Source organism: Xyrauchen texanus, chromosome 1 (assembly GCF_025860055.1).
Source record: "Xyrauchen texanus isolate HMW12.3.18 chromosome 1, RBS_HiC_50CHRs, whole genome shotgun sequence".
Taxonomy (NCBI): Eukaryota; Metazoa; Chordata; class Actinopteri; order Cypriniformes; family Catostomidae; genus Xyrauchen; species Xyrauchen texanus.
The window spans coordinates 13,493,106-13,511,130 of NC_068276.1; the positions used below are offsets into that span (position 1 = coordinate 13,493,106).

The 18,025-nt window shown below is 41.1% G+C and overlaps 1 protein-coding gene across 2 annotated transcripts in view; it reads left to right on the plus strand.

Annotated features, from left to right (window-relative positions):
• Positions 1–18,025, plus strand: part of LOC127646162 (NT-3 growth factor receptor-like) — a 207,528-nt gene that overhangs the window by 692 nt on the left and 188,811 nt on the right. The gene's annotated exons all lie outside the window — the stretch shown is intronic.

The window sequence follows — 18,025 nt, forward strand, 5'->3', positions numbered from 1 at the left end:
GATATCTCAAATGATGCCGCAGCAATGGCATATGTTCTTCTCAAAAACAAGAAGCTGTTTAGAAGATTTTGCCGTATTAATAAACATCTAGTGCTTTGATAAGGACTGTTATTGCTGTTGTGCTGGTTCCAATTTGTCGTGATGCCTCTAATTCTGCATTCGTTCATCATTATACAGTGTGAGCCATATAGATTGACAGTCGTTGCTATCTCACCGATTTTGTCAATGTAACCAAACCTATGTTTTAATTTTCATTTTAATATTGCAAGGTTATTATAATCACAGGATCACCAGCACAACCCCATTATCTCTCATGTTTCTCAGACTCTGGAATTAATAGTGTCAGTTCTACCTTTATTGTTTATTTGTATTTACACATTGATATTCGTATCCGGAGAAAACATACATGTGTTGCTCTGAAATGTATATCATACAGGTAATTATTTAATATTTTTAATGCATAAATGATGAAGTTAACAGCTGTGCATCAACAGGTTACAAGGATTTCTTTAGCACTCTGGGCAGCTCCTCTGATCTCAACAGTGCTGGTTGATCAAATTTGCCTTGCTTGATTATAGAATATATACTGTATATTTACTCTATATAGCAAGAGGGATATCTATCTATCTTACTGTCTGTCTGTCTGTCTTGCTGTCTTACATTTCATGGCTGGCTGTGTAGTGCTACATGGCAGTGATATTGTTCAGTGAACACATCACTTATTTAGTTGGCGCAGAAAATGGAGAGGATCCTTCAAAGTTTTTTTATTTTTTTTTATTTTTTATAAGTCAAAATGTCTGTTCTTCAAGTGTAAAATGCTGTGTATGAGCAGCCTTTTGTCTTTCAGACTCAATGAACCTTGAGGACAAATTATTTCATTTTAACATTGAGGCACATTGAATTTAGTTTGAGATTATATGGGTTTATGTTGTAATTTGCAAAGTTTCAGTTTCAGGCATTCTATTGTCATCTTTGAAGGAACATTATAAAAACATGGAACTTATACAATAGGCTATATTGAATAGTAGCCTACCTCACAACCATACGATATCAAAACAAACATTTTAACTGTTGAATCCACATATTTTTAACTGGACAGTTACAATTAAAGCAATTATTGCTCTCTTTTCTCAATTTTGAGTTACTTCAGCCTAATGTATACATTATTGTGATGCATTTGAAATCCACTTCAGTATTATTATATGATAGAACACACTCAAGTTTTTTTTTTTTTTTTCAGATAGCTTTTGCAACTTTTTATATGTCATACAAGCACATCAATTTTGTATGAGGCTGTCTTTGTATTAAGTAGGTCAAGGCTGCCATCTGAGAATTAAGATGGATATAGGGGCTCTGCGTCTCAATCTGAAGAATCGCAACGAGAATAGCACTGCCCATATACTGACCCTGTATCCCCCATGCAGACACAGATTGCCATTTAAAGGAAATCTGAGCTCACATTTGTTTATCCCCTTTATTATGGTTATAATAATAAGGATTTTGTGGGGAAACTGATCAGTGTAAGCGGGCTACTTCGAGCCATCTGCGGGGGCCCCACTTTTACTGAGGAATATAAATGAAGCACCTTCTGAGGCAACAATCAAAAGATGCATTGATAACCTGTGGGAGCAAAGGCGGTTCAAAAAGAAAGATCTTGAGATCTGGAAATGGGGCTTGGGTTGAGCTGTTTGAGCTTTTGAAATTTGTTTCTAAGGTGATTGACTTTTAATTAGATCATTATGAATTATGTAGAAAAACGATAGGAGTGTTTGACATACTGTATAAGGAGGGAAACAATTTTTTTTAGTATAGCTTAAAGTTAGATGGCAGATTTCTTTAATGTTTCACAGTATAAATCTATGATGAAATTAATTGTTTATGGAATAATATTGACTATATAACAAATCAGGCCTGATCTCACGAGACCTGTCTAGAACATGTACTGTACACTTGACTTACCTTCAACAACGCAACATACAAAAAATACACAATACGCAAAAGTCATACATTTTCATAACAAAAGATTATTCCCCAAAGGTGATTTGAATTATATATATATATAATAAAACAGTAATGAACTTGATTGGCATGAAAATAATGTCACAGTGCAAAAAATCTTAAAAGTTCCAAACAGTCATTTATTAAATATCCTTTTATTTCAGCAAAATGTAATTTTCCTATTTATTTATTTTTTTCCTTTTGATTTGGGGTAAATGTGACCAGATACATTTTCGTGTGATTCACTCTATACTAAATACACCCAACATATGCATATATATATATATAATATATACGGTATAAAGGTGGGGCTTTAGGTATGAATAAACGGGTGAGTGTACGGTGTGTGCACGGGGATATTCACAGGTATCCGGTGGTTACCATTGAGATACTATTAAAGGGGGAAAAGTATAGAGTAGGGGCCGCGGTTAATTCCCGCCTCAACCATCCACTGATTTTGGGAATAAATTGGCCTGATTTTAGGAATTTATTAAGGGAAATGTGTGTGGATGGGTCCTGTAAAATGTTGTCTCATTGTGTGACATGCGATGCTATGGCTGGGGAGGTGGAGCCAGTGCTGTCTATGTCTGCTCCATCCATCAATGGTCAACAACTCCAGCCTGACATCGCACTTACATACCCGTATTTTTTAATTATTAAAGATTGGTTGTATCGAGTGATGCAGGACATGCAAACAAAATAAAATACAACCCAATTTTTAGTACCAAGCCATCAAGAAACCCTCTTCCAGGTAGCTCACCATAATCCAATGGCTGGCCATTTAGGTCACGAGAAAACACTTTGGCCGGGCATTCACGGGAACATTCGCAAGTGGTGTGTGGCATGCCGTGAAGGTCAGTTGGTGAATCCACCGGCCACCCCAAAAGCACCATTGTGCCCTCTACTGCTAATTGAGGTCCCCTTTGGGACCGACCTTGTCGGGCCATTAGAATATGGGCATCTCTTTGTATTAGTTCTGGTGGACTCAACATCTCAGCATGAAGTATTGCAGAGGCACGCTTCAGAATTATCACCCAAGTGGGGACTACAGTAGGAACTACATTTATGTCACGAACGCTATGCAAACTGTACAAATTGTCAGGTATTAAATAGATTTCCACCAGTGTTTACCACCCCCAAACAGATGGGTTGGTGGAACAATTTAATAAGACCTTAAAAAACATGATTCGTAAGTTCATACACGAGGACGCTAGAAATTGGGATAAGTTGCTCAAACCCCTGTTATTTGTAGTGCGAGAGGTCCCACAAGCCGCCACAAGGTTTCCCCCATTCGAGCTGCTGTATGGGCATCGACCACGCAGCATGCTCTACGTGATGTGGAAAGCTAGGGAGGAGGGACCTTCAAACAGAAAAAATTTATTTAGAACGTTCTTGATCTTAGATCAAATCTCCACACTTTGGGTCAATTAACACAGGGGAATTTGCTCCAAGATAATGAACGTCAAAGTCGACTGTATGACGGTGCACTCGACTACGGGAATTCGCACCTGGAAATAAAGTGCTTGTATTACTACCCACCTCAAGCTCTAAATTACTCTGCAAGTGGCAAGGGCCATTTGAGGTCATACAGCAAGTTGGAGATCCCAATTATGAGGTTAGGCGAACGGACAGGGGCAAGGCACACCACATTTACCACCTCAACCTCTTAAAATCATGGAGGGAGGCAGTCTCTCAAAACCAAATTAATTCACCCCAGTCCTGTGTGGAGACCATGTCTCGCCATTGCAGCTTACAGACTTGAACAAGTTTCAAACAGAATTGCTTGCCTCTCCTCAGTCGCACTAACCTCATAGAAGACCATATCGAGACCACCCCGGGGGGTTCCTAGCCACCCCTATTGCCTTTCTGAACACAAGAAAATGTCACAGTTACTGATGTAACCTCCATTCCCTGATGGAGGGAATGAGACGTTGTGTTGATGAGTTGACACTAGGGGTCACCCTTGGGAGCCGAGACATCTCTGATCTTTGAGAAAAGGCCAATGAGAATTGGCGTGTGGGATTTGCATGCCACTCCTCCGGACAAACACACACTCAGGTTTCGCACTGAGGAGCCGAGCCAAAGACCCGGCCATTTCAGAGGTTAGTTCAGTGTTGTGGCAAGAGGGACACAAAGTCTCGTTCCCTCCATCAGGGAACAGAGGTTACATCAGTAACCTTGACGTTCCCTATCTGTCACTCACGCAACGTTGTGTCGATGAGTTGACATTAGGGGTCCCAATGGAAAACTGCAGACTGGCGGTGCGAGATGGGCAGAAATCTGTGTGCCTCGTAGCCAGCGCAGCAAGCCATCGCGTAACTACCACTAAGGCTACCTAACTAAGGCGGCCCCCTACACCTCGGGGAGTGGCTAACTGCTCAGAAGTTTAAGGACTGGCTGGTTCAGCCATAGCCTAATGTTTGACAGAAGGCTTTGTCCAAAACCAGGAAAAGTGCTTTTCAAACTGTTCGCAGGCCAGATTCCTTAAAAGTTCCATTCATTCAAAAAAGATGCTGTTTAAGCATTAACTGATTAGGCAGCACGATAGCAAGTCAGCTGCCTACATTTTTGGATGCAGCCCAAGGTAAAAGCACTTCACATGCACCATATGTAAATGTCTTATTCACTATGCACCGTATGAACAATTGGTTTGATTCTATATTTTTTGAGTAAATGCGATTACTAACGTGGACATGCCATCCATGGTTGCTGGACTATTGTGTGTACTGTTAGTTCCTTCTTCCTAATATATTAACAATTTCTTCATCTGCAAATAAATTACTAAAATGTGATGACTAAACAGAAATCTGAAGAAACTACTATATACCATTTAAAATACAATTTAGTTTTTTGTTTTGTATTAAATTGAGTAATTATAGTGCTAAATAAGAGTTTATTATTATTATTGTTTAGCAATTATATGTTTTTTATTTACTTTATTTAATTGTGTGATATATCGACATTGTATTGACCTATCGGCCACCCTGCTCTCTGGAGATTGGCATCGGCTATTAAAATTCCCATATCTTTCGACCACTAATATATATATATAGACTGGTGGCCAAATGTTTTGAATAAAGTGGTACTTTTATTCACCTAAGTGGCATTCAACTGATCACAATGTATAGGCAGGACATTAGTAATGTGAAAAATTACAATTACAATTTGAAAAAGAAATGTACAACTTCTTAAACTACTTCAAAGAGTTCTCATCAAAAATTCTTCTTTTATTTTTGTTTTTCTATTTCAAAAGTGAATTTTTCTTTGCAATTCTTCCCATAAGTCCTGCACCCCTGAGTCTTATCTTTACTGATGTACATGAAACTGGTGTTAAGCGGGTAGAATTCAATGAAGCTGTCAGCTGAGCTGTCATCTATTTCTCAAACTAGAGACTCTGATGTACTTATCCTCTTGTTTAGTTGTACATCTGGCCTTCTACATCTCTTTCTGTCCTTGTTAGAACCAGTTGTCCTTTGTTTTTGAAGACTGTAGTGTTCACCTTTGTATGAAATCTTCAGTTTTTTGGCGATCTCAAGGATTAAATAGCCTTCATTCCTCAAAACAATGATTGACTGACGAGTTTCTAGAGAAAGCTGTTTTTTCTTTTTTTGCCATTTTTTTTTTACCTAATATTGACCTTAATACATGGCAGTCTATTGCATACTGTGGCAACTCAAAAACAAACACAAAGTCAATGTTAAGCTTCATTAAACGAACCAAATAACTTACAGCTGTGTTTGATATAATGGTAAGTGATTTTCTAGTACCAAATTAGCAATTTAGCATGATTACTCAAGGATAAAGTGTTGGAGTGATGGCTGCTGGAAATGGGGCCTGTCTAGATTTTATAAAAATATTTTTTTTCAAATATTGATGGTGCTGTTTTTTTATATCAGTAATGTCCCTACATTGTGATCAGTTGAATGCCACTTTGTGAATTAAATGACCAATTTCATTCCAAAACAGCAAAATCTGTACATTATTCCAAACTTTTGGTCGGCAATGTATATATATATATATATATATATATATATATATATATATATATATATATATATATATATATGTACTGTATTTTATGTTTTGATATATTTTGGTCTCTTCTCAGCATCTAGGACTGTGCTCTGTTGGATGGGATGGGAAAATTATTTTGGAAAACGTCACTGTAACATCATACCTTTATATCAAGTTCTGATAAAAATTAACATAAAATAAACAATCAGTGAGGATTTACAGACTGTTTTACAGACTACTAACAGACTGTCAGCTCTGCTTAAAATCTGCTCCCTCAATTACGATCAGCAAATGTATCCTACAATGTAATGTAATAAGGGGTTGATTTACCCTGCTGGTTCCTTAATTGGAAATGTGCCCATATCAAGCTCTGTCTGTGGTACTGGTGAGGTTTCCAAGTCAAAATGAACACTATTCTTTATAATTAGAGAGCCTTCCGATAGCTTAAGTTCATCTAAAGGAGTTGCAGTCATAATGCTCCATAATACATAATTATATGTATAAGGAGAGGCACAAAGAAAGAAAAAAAATGGACCAGATCTATTTGAACTATGTCAAACTGACTCAACATTTTATTTGGCCAAGAAAATGCAGAGATTGCACAACATGTAACCAAAACAAATGAGCAAAATATCTTTAAATATAAAGTTAAAAAGTAATAAATATCTAGTGGCTGTAGATGAAGGCGGGGAGGGAGGTGGGGAGGCAGACATATCACATTTGTGATTTTACCTTTGGTGTCTGTCTGTCTGTCTTTCATGTGTACATGGCATCAAAAACAAAGCTATGTATACATTTAATCTTAGAAGCAACATTATGACAGCAGTATGATGGCACTCTTTTCAACACTGCACAGATTTCACCTGCCACCATAAGCCTCTACTTTCAAGACAGCATTATTCCACCATGAAAAATTGAACACTTTCAATCCATGAACAAAATTCCTTTGATCCTCCTTTTCTAGGTCACATAAAACCCTACATGCCACAAATTCCTTACCAACACAACTATTTGTAGAGCAACTTAAATTTTTATTTTCACTCTTTCAAAGCCTAATTTGTTTGACTATGCGATAATTACCATGGTCATGTTCAGAATTTAATACTAGATTACTACTTACTGAATTTTAGACAGTATACACCGTATACCACCTACTATTAGAAAATAAATAAAAATAGGATGTGAAACTTAAGGCATTATTCCATGGTAATAGTTGTAAACAGATATATGCTACATTGTTGTCAGAACACCTCATCACATTACATGTTTAATTCAACGAGTGCCGGCAAGTTATCATCTTGGAAATAAAAATGGCAGTTTAGCATTTTTAATCCAGATTGGTGTATATATGTCTTAACATTTGGCAGCCCAATAAAATTATCTAGTCAAGAAAGAGCTGTTTAAAGTCATGACTGATATTCCGCTTAATCCAAAACACTAGAAATGGAAGGTTAAGCCAATTGCATTGCTTTATCAATTACAGTAGAGCATGCATTAAATGTGCTGTAAGTGATTTTTAGCATTCTGAAGCTTTCATGTGACTGAGCTGATGAATTAGCCATGCCCCCTCATTCCAAATCCCCGCCCTCCAAAGCTAATTTTGAGACCAAAATGGAGCAAAAGAGCAACATTGTTTGTTCTTGTGGCTGTCAAATTCAACAGTGGCACAATAGTGCCCTCAGTTGACAAACGTTATGAATCATTGCCTCAATGATCTGCTTCAAATACAATACCATGAGAACGAAAACAATTATTGACAGGTGAAATGCATCAACCAAGAACACATTCGTCTACAGCTGTCACAAAGACTGGTGAGATATCTCAGGACATTTATTTCATTAATATATTTAAGGGAGTTGGATATTGACATTTTTTGCATACATGAAAATCACTTGCAGCAGCCAAGCTCTGTTGTATGCTGCTCATTTTAGAAGTAATCTGGGTATTCTATGCATATATAAAATGTGCTTAGTATACAAATTATATACTGCAGCAATAGTAATAGTCCTATGGTATGGGAGTATGCCATTCTGAACATAAAGCTTCAATATTTTGGAAGTGTCTAAGTCCTACCTGCTTAATTACCTGCTCAAATAGACTTCAGCTATTATACGTTTGACAGAACCTCATATTATATCATAAAAATTTAATCTGTCAGACATTCATTATTTCCTTTTTTAAAATACGAGCTGTATTGATATTGAGATTGAAAATGAAACACGGCAAAAGCAATTTAAATAGAAAATGTTCTATCCTATTAAAAGTGTGTTCAGTTCTTGTCATGTCTATGATTCTCCAATGGCTTGGAATATGTATAAAACAGAAGTATGAAACCATCACAGAATCTGATTTGACATATATTACATGAGAAGACTGATGTCACTTTTCACCAATGCAAAGCTTAATATTTCTATTTGATACTCATGATTTATATGATACTTTTCCATTTTTTACCTCAGGCAGAGTTATTTGTTTCAGTATTGGGTTTGCATACATATTGTAATTCTTTATGGAATCTATATAAATCTACATGATTGTCTTTAAAGCTGGATTACGAATTGTTTATTATATTCTTTTGATTTGTAATTAAAAATCTCCCCTGATGTACCAAAAGGCGAAATATGTTGTTAGTTGAGCTTGTCTCAATGTTTTGAATGTTATTTTATAGTCGGCAGTAGGGTCGCTCATGTTAAAGACACCAATTTTAGTATGAAACCCTTTACAATTACAGTAATTGCCATTGATTACAGTAGCTTTGTTTGTGTGAATTGCCATTGATTACAGTAGCTTTTTGTTTGTTCCCCTGAACCTGCTCAAAAGGATAAGTGAAGGCAAGCATAATGAAAAAATTTATCAACTCTTGCAGAAAACTGCTTTTATGTGTCCCAAGGGGACCACAATGGAAATGCAACACTTCGGAGGCACTATTTCATAGTCAAGCTGCATGATTTCTCACAATAAATATCTGTCCTTTATTTAAATCAAAATGCAGTTAGTTAACACTTGCTGCAGGTTTGAGGAACTGGAGGAAGTCAGTGTACATTTGTGTTTGCACACAGTATGCTAGCTATCCCAGCCGCCGGGATGCAAATTATGATCCACACCGTGTATGTACGAGAACCCCAGATGGGACGTTCTTTAAACACACTTTATTTTCACAGCTGAAAGTTTACCAGATTTGCATGCTATATGGCACTTTTGGCTTTTTGCCAGTACAGAAGTGAACAGTGATTTTATGTAAAAGCTACTGTTTCACTGGGCTGCTTGAATACTTATCAAGGCACATGCCATGCATTGCTCAAGACAAGACAAACTGAGTGCAAGTGAAAAAGCTCTACATGATGTTGTATACTACTTAAAGGCTTGTTTACTGGGATACCTGCCCTGAAAACCCTGCTGATGATGTTGCACCATGGAATCAACAGCAAGCTACAGCAGTGCCTCCAGGACATTTTTAATGGGGTGAAACAGTGAAAATCTTGGGGTGGCTAAGGGTGTAGCATGGTTGAATGTCAAAAATATGCAGTTGAATAGTGGCAAAAATGTTACAGTGTTACAGAATTTACGTGATCTGTCAAAGAATCATTATTTAACTTGTGCAATGAAAGTTAAAATTATCATTCAACTCTAGAACATTTACTCTATTGGTATATAATTGAATATGCTATCACTACACTACTGTTTAACTATGTTATGCACATGAACAAGTTCATCCCATAATTTATTCTCTCAATTAAATACTGCAAATAATGTTACAAAAAACCCAGAAGCATAATTTTAAGTATGTTTGTAGTAACTACAATCTCTTTACCAAAAATAATTGTTCCCCACATGTGACCTGTCTTAATGCAACAAAGTACCTGGCTATTGTTGGTTCAGGATATCAGCATGATAATACAATTATGTACAGTTCAGCCATGAAAACTCTCTGAAAGATTTAGTATGTTATTGTGGGTATGACATATTTATAGGATATTGGTCTTTGTGGACTATATCTGCTACGCTGCTGCTGCTGCAGAGCAAGTACGGAGACTTGCTTCTGCTAGAACATACAAAGACATAATAAGATAAGCATGTGAACATGCTTCTGCTGCAACACAAGGAGAACAACAAAAGACATGCTGAATCAAGCAGGTATGACATGCTGTTGCACAATTAGACATAAATATAATCCCCTTGTAGCAGAGCTAGACAAGTGGTGCTGGGGAGTTGGAGGGTTTCAGAGAAAACTATTGCATAGTGAAACTAGCTTACTTGCAAACTGAGCTAATTTAAATCTTTGGCAAAGTGAGAGCAAGCAAGTTGATTGGCTATCCGCTTACACCATGTAAGCCGATTGGCTTGACATATCAAATGTAAGCGAGCTGATTGGCCATCAGCTAACCTATCATCTTGCACATTTCAGGCCAAACTGTTGTATAATAAAACATTAAATTATGATTTCTCACTATTAAAGGCATAGGCCTACTTTAGTTATAAAGAAAAAGTATTGGCTTTAGCTGCGGTTTGTGCTTTTCAAGACTGTGGAAGCACTGTTGTCACTTATCAATGTAAATATGTGTGTCTATTATTAATTTTGGTATTGGCAATGTGGCTCCCAAAAGCATTGAAGCATTAGAATACCTTATTCGGAAAGGCACAAATAATTACTTAAAAACGAATAAAGGATTCATCCAAATAATATAAAAATATTAGTTTGACTGATTATCCAAGAAGCACAAGGATAAAGCAACATTTCAAATAAACATATCCAAAATTACAACGAATTTAGGAATCTGCAAAGCCAATACTTCTAAAGTGTAAAGTTTATGAATGAAAATGCGCACGGTGTGATTTCAGATCGGATGGGCGTGCACATTGACTGTTTGTGGGTCTCTGTTAATTGTGTGCATCTGGAGCTTGTCAAGTGTAATATTAACTAAGATATGTCATCATATACACTTTCCACTTCTTGAAATGTCTATGTTAATGTATAACATGATTCACACGGGATTCCCATGTATTCATTTATAGCCTAAATCTGAGCGCAATGTTTAATTACTGACCTGAAGTGATGATTCGGAGCTATTTTATAGCGATTCTATTCGTCTTTTAAAGTTGATCACATTTATATCCACATCTGGTTAAGACTTTCCGAAGAAAAGTTAAAATGCTCCATAAAGGTTTAAATGCTCTGTAGAGTTTTCATCTATTAGGAATATTCCTGCTTATGTAAAATGAGAAACTGAAACATGCTTTTTTCTTCTTCTTTAAACTGTGCTAAATTTGAGAATTTTATGTGTTCTTGAGCTCTGAATATGCACTATATAAATTTAACATTATTATTCATATTCATATTCATATTCATAACTAAATAATTGTGTACTATTGTAAAAATTCCTGATAGATTTCTGGGACTTTCACACATTTTTCTAGTGTATATTGATTTTATTTTCATTTCTTTTTATGTTTGAATCTGTATTTATTATTCACTGTAAAATGTGTGTTTGACATTTCACATTTTGCTTGACACCTCTTGCTTCCAGAATTATGTTGTTATACATGCACAGACAAATGAAAATTCTGTTTCATGCAGATGTTAATATCAGAAATACCTGGAGAAACTATTATTGTTAACTATTATTAAATTATTATCCATCTTCTCTAGCTACTTGTCTTATGCAGGGTTGTGGGTAGTGCTGGAGCCTATCCCAGCTGTCTCGGGCCGAATACAGGGAAACCCCCTTGACAGGTGGCCAGTCCATCACAGGGCATCATTATTATTATTATTATAATACATTATTTTTATTAGGCTATTATTATGAAAAGGCATATACAAGGCACATTTTATTCATATAAACTATAAATGTAAGAGTAACATTTAAAAACTGGGGTTTTATTTAGTTTTGATGCACTTCCAGTTTAAGCCCCGCCCACACCTGGTTCTATCTGAATACAGAGACAGGTAAAGATAATTTTGTCAATGATACAGATACAAATACAGATCATGGCTTCACCACACACCCCTATTTGACACTTTTATTTGCTAAACATATTAAAATGCTCCACGAGTGTTATATACATTTATTGAAAATTTGTTTATATATAAACATGTCATTGCCACAAATTTGTACTCCGATGAAACATGGGATCTATGGTGATACCTGAAACAATATTAGTAATGTAATTCAGTGCAATAAGCCAATGCTCATTACATACCCCCATACCCAATAACTCTGTTTCTCCCTTTCATACACTTATCATGTTGGTTTTACAGGACAAATGATTAAACTATCCCAAGAAAACCTATACAACTCATTTAACCCTTAACAATTACTTTTTCAGCACATTCTGTATTTACAATCCAGTTATCTAGTGAGGAGAGTACAGCAGACACTCATACCTGTTGGTTCAAAGACTGTGGGAACAGCTCTTGTTTTCTGTCTCTATCTTTCTTGTGCTCACTGCCGCTGTCTCTTGTGTCACACTCTGTACTTTCCCTATGACTTTCTGTCTTTTTATCTGCTTGCTCTCCCATCACCACACGTTTCTATGCCTCAGAGTCAGCCACAGCCCTCTTGCTGAAGATGTCATTGCTCTAGAATGTGAACGTGCATTAGCTGGAGCAACCTAAAAATACAGTTTGTAAGCCTGATAACAGCTAAAGAAACTAAATTTAAGATACCATTTGTCATATTTTATTGGCTATTTTAAATTTAAGCTAAGTCAACATTTTTGAGATTTCTGTCTTTCCCCACTAAAGCAGAATACGATTTGTGTTTTTTCTTTTTCGGCCCCCCATTGCTCTCACTGCAGGTATCGTTGGCTAATGAAAACATGCAAATAATAATAATAATTCTAATAATAATAAAAAAATAATCATGTGGCCCCCTAAAATGCCTAGGATGCAAGAGCCAGACATGCTGCTGAGTGCATGTTGATGACCATCACTATATTTTCACATTCCTACAAACCAGAGAGGAAAATATGTGGCTGTTTTTCCTGATAACTACAGGAAATTGAATTGTGAGTGATACTGCATGTTAAGAAAGTCATCTAGTGCAGGTTTTCCAAACGGGTGCTAACTGCAGCCTTTGGCATGCCGGGTGACATTGACGGCCCAACACCAGGAAGATACTACTGTCCGTGCCAGTACTGCTGCTCTGTCTAATGCTCTCTAGCTCATGGGACCTAATTATGCTCATTTTCATTTTGGCTGAAGCTCAGGAGTGGATGGAGGGTAGGGATGTGCAGAATGTAGATACAGTTCAGAAGGGGTTTTGTGGTGCTATTTTTAGACTGTCAATTCTGGCCATGGACTATAAAGCTGGAATGCACTGCACAGAGTTAATCTGAGACCCGTTGATTCAAGGCCTTAAATGCATGCCTAGACACAGTTAGACTTGGAAAGTAAAGTTGTACAGGCATTAGCTTCAATGATTTGCCAGCAGTACTTTGGCTCAGAAATACATGTGGAGAAAATCTTACTCCAAATGTGCAATTGCACAGTTGCTGGTCAAAGCTATAAGCAATGAAAAATAATTATAGTCATTTTACAGTTTATTTAATGACATCTGTGGTCATTATTATGAGGTGAAGGGTCAGTCATGATTTACAATGTCATTTGAGTTTTCTTTTAACTGACTAAGGCAGCACAGCTGGCAAACTGTCTTAATATCAAACCTTTTTATTATCGATAAAATGGAGACATGGTGAAGAATGTAAAACAAATGGTAACACTTTATTTTAAGGGTCCACAATAATGCAGTAGTTAAGCATGAATAAGACAGTAATTAACAATTAACTGATTGTAGAGTAAGTCCATCTTAGCCATAATTTACAACTTATTAAACTTTGAATTTTTATGTAGAAAGTAATGTAATAAATGCTCAATTTCAGAGATCTTATAACAAGTTGACTAAACAATATTAAACCGGTTATTAAGCCTTTGTCACCCGAACACACACACACACAAGACAAGACAGTCACAGTGTAAGTCAATGAACTGCTTTATTAAATAAAAAGCAGGCAAAGGTACAATAAGTAAAATCCAGCGGGAGAATGGTCAGGGAAAGCGTAGAGTCGAGAGCCGGGGAATCAGGATATAACAATAGGGCAATAGCAAAAGAGTGGTCACGGAAAGCAAGGGGGTCAAAGCCGGGATAATCAGAATTAGAAATGCGCAAATACTAGCTAGAAGAATAACAAGGGGGAACTAGGGGAACACTAGTGCTGGCAAAGTGAAGGGGTAACTAAACAATAACCAACGGGTGTGAAACGAATGTGCTGGGATATAAATAGGGGCGAGTGCAGGTGTATCTAATAATGCCGTGATGAGACGAGTGCAGGTGAAACTAATGTGGTGACTGAGACGAGTGCAGGTGGTCATAATGTTCTGGCGCATGGGAGCCTGAGGGGAGAGATTGCGTGCGAGCCGGAGAGCTTGCGGCAGGAGAACGAGCGTGAAAGCTCGCGGACTCCGAACGAGCGTGAACATTAGCGGGCTCGGGGCGAACCGAGGGGGCGGGGTTCGTTACAGTACTCCCCCCTCTGCTACGGACGGCTCCTGACGGCCGCGCTCGGTTGCGAGGAGCGCGACCTCTAGGAAGTGGTGCGGGACGATCGGGATGCTGGCGGTGGTAGTCCAGTTTAAGAGCTGGATCCAGGATATCTCTCGATCGTACCCACGACTGCTCCTCAGGTCCGTAGCCCTCCCAGTCGACCAGGTACTGCAGCTCGCCTCCCCGACGTCGGGAGTCAAGTAGAGCCCGGACTATATAGGCGGGCTGACCACCGACATCAAGTGGTGGAGGGGGTGTCTGGGCTGCCGTGGGTGGGAACATGGGGCTGTAGTGCACTGGTTTAAGAAGGGACACATGAAACACAGGACAAATTCTGTAGCGGGGTGGTAAAAGTAACTTGTATGTGACAGGGTTAATACGTGACATAATTTTGAAGGGGCCGATGTATTTAGGACTTAGCTTCTTAGATGGTAGCCGGAGGTGGATGTCACGGGTGGAGAGCCAAACCCTTTGGCCCGGATGGAACAGGGGGGCAGGACGGCGTCGGTGGTCTGCCTTTGCCTTCTGGGTTTGGACAGAGCGTTGTATCCGGTCATGGGTGGCTCTCCAGACCTGGGCACTTCTCTGGGCCCAGGCATCCACCGCCGGCACGTCGCTGGGGTTAGCTTCCCACGGGAATAGAGGTGGCTGGTAGCCCAGGACGCACTGGAAGGGGGTGAGATGTGTAGATGAGCTGACTAGACTGTTCTGGGCGTACTCGGCCCAGGGGAGGTAGGTGTGCCAGCTGCCCTGGTTTTGGGCGCAGTAGGCCCTCAGGTACCTGCCTACCTCCTGGTTGAGGCACTCGGTTTGGCCATTGGTCTGAGGATGGTATCCCGAGGAGAAGTTGAGTTGGATACCCAGCCTGTCGCTGAAAGCTCGCCAGAAGTGAGATGTAAACTGGGTACCCCGATCAGAGGTGATCTCCTCGGGAATGCCGAAGTTCCTGAAGACGTGGGTGATCACCAGGTCGGCCAGCTGTGTAGCGTTGGGCAACCCGGGTAGAGGGATGAGGCGGCACATCTTGGAGAACCGGTCAATGACCACAAGGATCTCAGTCCGGCCGTTGGAGGGGAGCAAGTCCGTGATGAAGTCCATAGCTATGTGGGACCACGGACGGTCAGGTACAGGCAATGGCTGGAGGAGGCCTGCAGGAAGGTGACGGGGCGTTTTGGACTGGGCACAAACAGGACAAGAGAGGACAAAGTCGGAAATGTCGTCTTTGAGTGAAGGCCACCAATATCTCCTAGCGAGCAGCTGGGTGGACTGGGTGATCCCCGGGTGGCCAGAACAAAGTGAGGTGTGTACCCACTGAATGAGCTGGGGGCGGATAGTGGTGGGGACATATACTCTATTGGGGGGGGTCTGAGGAGGCGCGGGCTCTTCGTCTTGAGCCTGTAGAATGGCCTCCGTCAGTTCCCACTGGACGGGTGCTACGACGCACGAAGTGGGGAGGATGGTTTCTGACTCAGGGGTCTCTGAGCCGCGGTCAAACAGGCGAGACAGGGCGTCCGCCTTGAGGTTCTGGGAGCCCGGTCGAAAGGTGACGGTAAAATTGAACCGGGCGAAGAACATAGCCCACCTGGCCTGTCGAGGGTTTAGTCTCTTGGCTGCTCGGAGGTACTCAAGGTTCTTGTGATCGGTGAAGACGACAAAGGGGAACCTCGAGCCCTCCAGCCAATGGCGCCACTCCTCCAGGGCCAGCTTGATGGCCAGCAGCTCCCTATTCCCGACGTCGTAGTTTACTTCGGGGGGAGACAGCTTGTGGGAATAAAACGCACACGGGTTAAACTTGGCCGGGGTCCCGTGGGGTTGGGAAAGTACAGCTCCCACCCCTACCTCAGAGGCATCTACCTCCACCACGAACGGGAGAGTGGGGTCGGGCTGCTGAAGAACCGGTGTGGTCGTGAAGGCCTCCTTAAGGGCCTGGAAGGTTTGCTGGGCGGGTGCGTTCCAGGTGAGACACTTTGGGTTGCCCCGTGTGAGGGACGTGAGGGGTGCGGTGATTTTGCCGAAGTCCCTAATAAAACGCCGGTAGTAGTTAGCAAAGCCCAAGAACCGCTGGAGTTCCTTGAGCGTGCTCGGCTCGGGCCAAGACAGAACCGCAGCCACCTTGTCGGTCTCCATCTCCATGGTTCCTGCTGACAGGACATAACCCAAGAAGGAGATGGAGGGGCAGTGAAAGGCACACTTCTCGGCCTTCACAAACAGATCGTGTTCACGTAGTCTCTGCAGCACCCTCGAGACGCGGACGGTGTGCTCAGAAATCGTGGCGGAGTAGATCAGCAGGTCATCGATATAGACGATGAGAAAGAGGTCCAGCATGTCTCGGAAGACGTCGTTCATGAACGACTGGAACACTGAAGGGGCATTGGCGAGGCCGTACGGCATCACCAGATATTCATAGTGCCCCCTAGTGGTGATGAACGCCGTCTTCCACTCGTCCCCCTTGCGGATGCGCACGAGGTTGTACGCACTTCTGAGGTCGAGCTTAGTGAAGACCCTCGCCTTACTGACCTGCTCGAGGGACGGTTGGATGAATGGTAGGGTGTAGGCGAACTTCAGGGTGGCCTTGTTTAGGGCCCGGTAGTCAATACAGGGGCGAAGTCCGCCATCCTTTTTGCCCACGAAGAAGAAACCGGATGCCACCGGGGAGGTGGACGGCCGGATAATGCCCAGCTTGAGTGCCTCGTCGACATAATCCTCCATGGCCTTGGTTTCTGGTAGTGTTAGGGGGTAGGCCCGGCTTTTGGGGAGCGGGGTCCCCGGAAGGAGCTCAATGGCGCAGTCCACACTACGGTGGGGGGAAGACTAACCTGGGTCTTTGCGAACACGTCAGCAAACGCAGAGTACTCAGGCGGGATGGTAACAGAGGATTCCACGTCGGGGCTCTCTACAGAGGTGGAGGACACAGGAAGGGAAATACAGTGGGATAGGCAGTGGTCAGTCCAGCGCAACAGCTCCCCTGTGCGCCAGGAAATGTGGGGGTCATGGAGCGCTAACCAGGGGTGGCCCAAAACCACAGGGTCTCTAGGGGAGTGTACAATAAAAAACTGGATTAACTCTGTGTGGAAAAGGCCCACTTGGAGGGACAATGGCATGGTCCGGAGGGTGATGAGACCCGATCCGAGGGGTGCCCCATCCAGAGAGTTAACTCTGAGGGGTGGCACGACCGGACAGAGGGGGATGGACAGCTCCTGGACCAAGCCATCGTCTAAAAAGTTTCCTGCTGCCCCGGAATCAACTAGGGCTGGGGTAGAAAAAGAGACATCGTTAAAAGTCAACGTTACGGGGAGGCAGACTTGCTTCTGGGTAATGTTGAGGAAGACAGATGTTCTCACCTGGTTTCTAGAGAGGGCACGCCGAGGGCAGAGCTGACAGGAATCAACGCAGTACAGGCAGAGGCCCAAGCTGCATAGGCTCGTCTGGGGAAGAGTTACGGGTCTGGGTGGGTTGCGAGCCGTCGAAGGCTC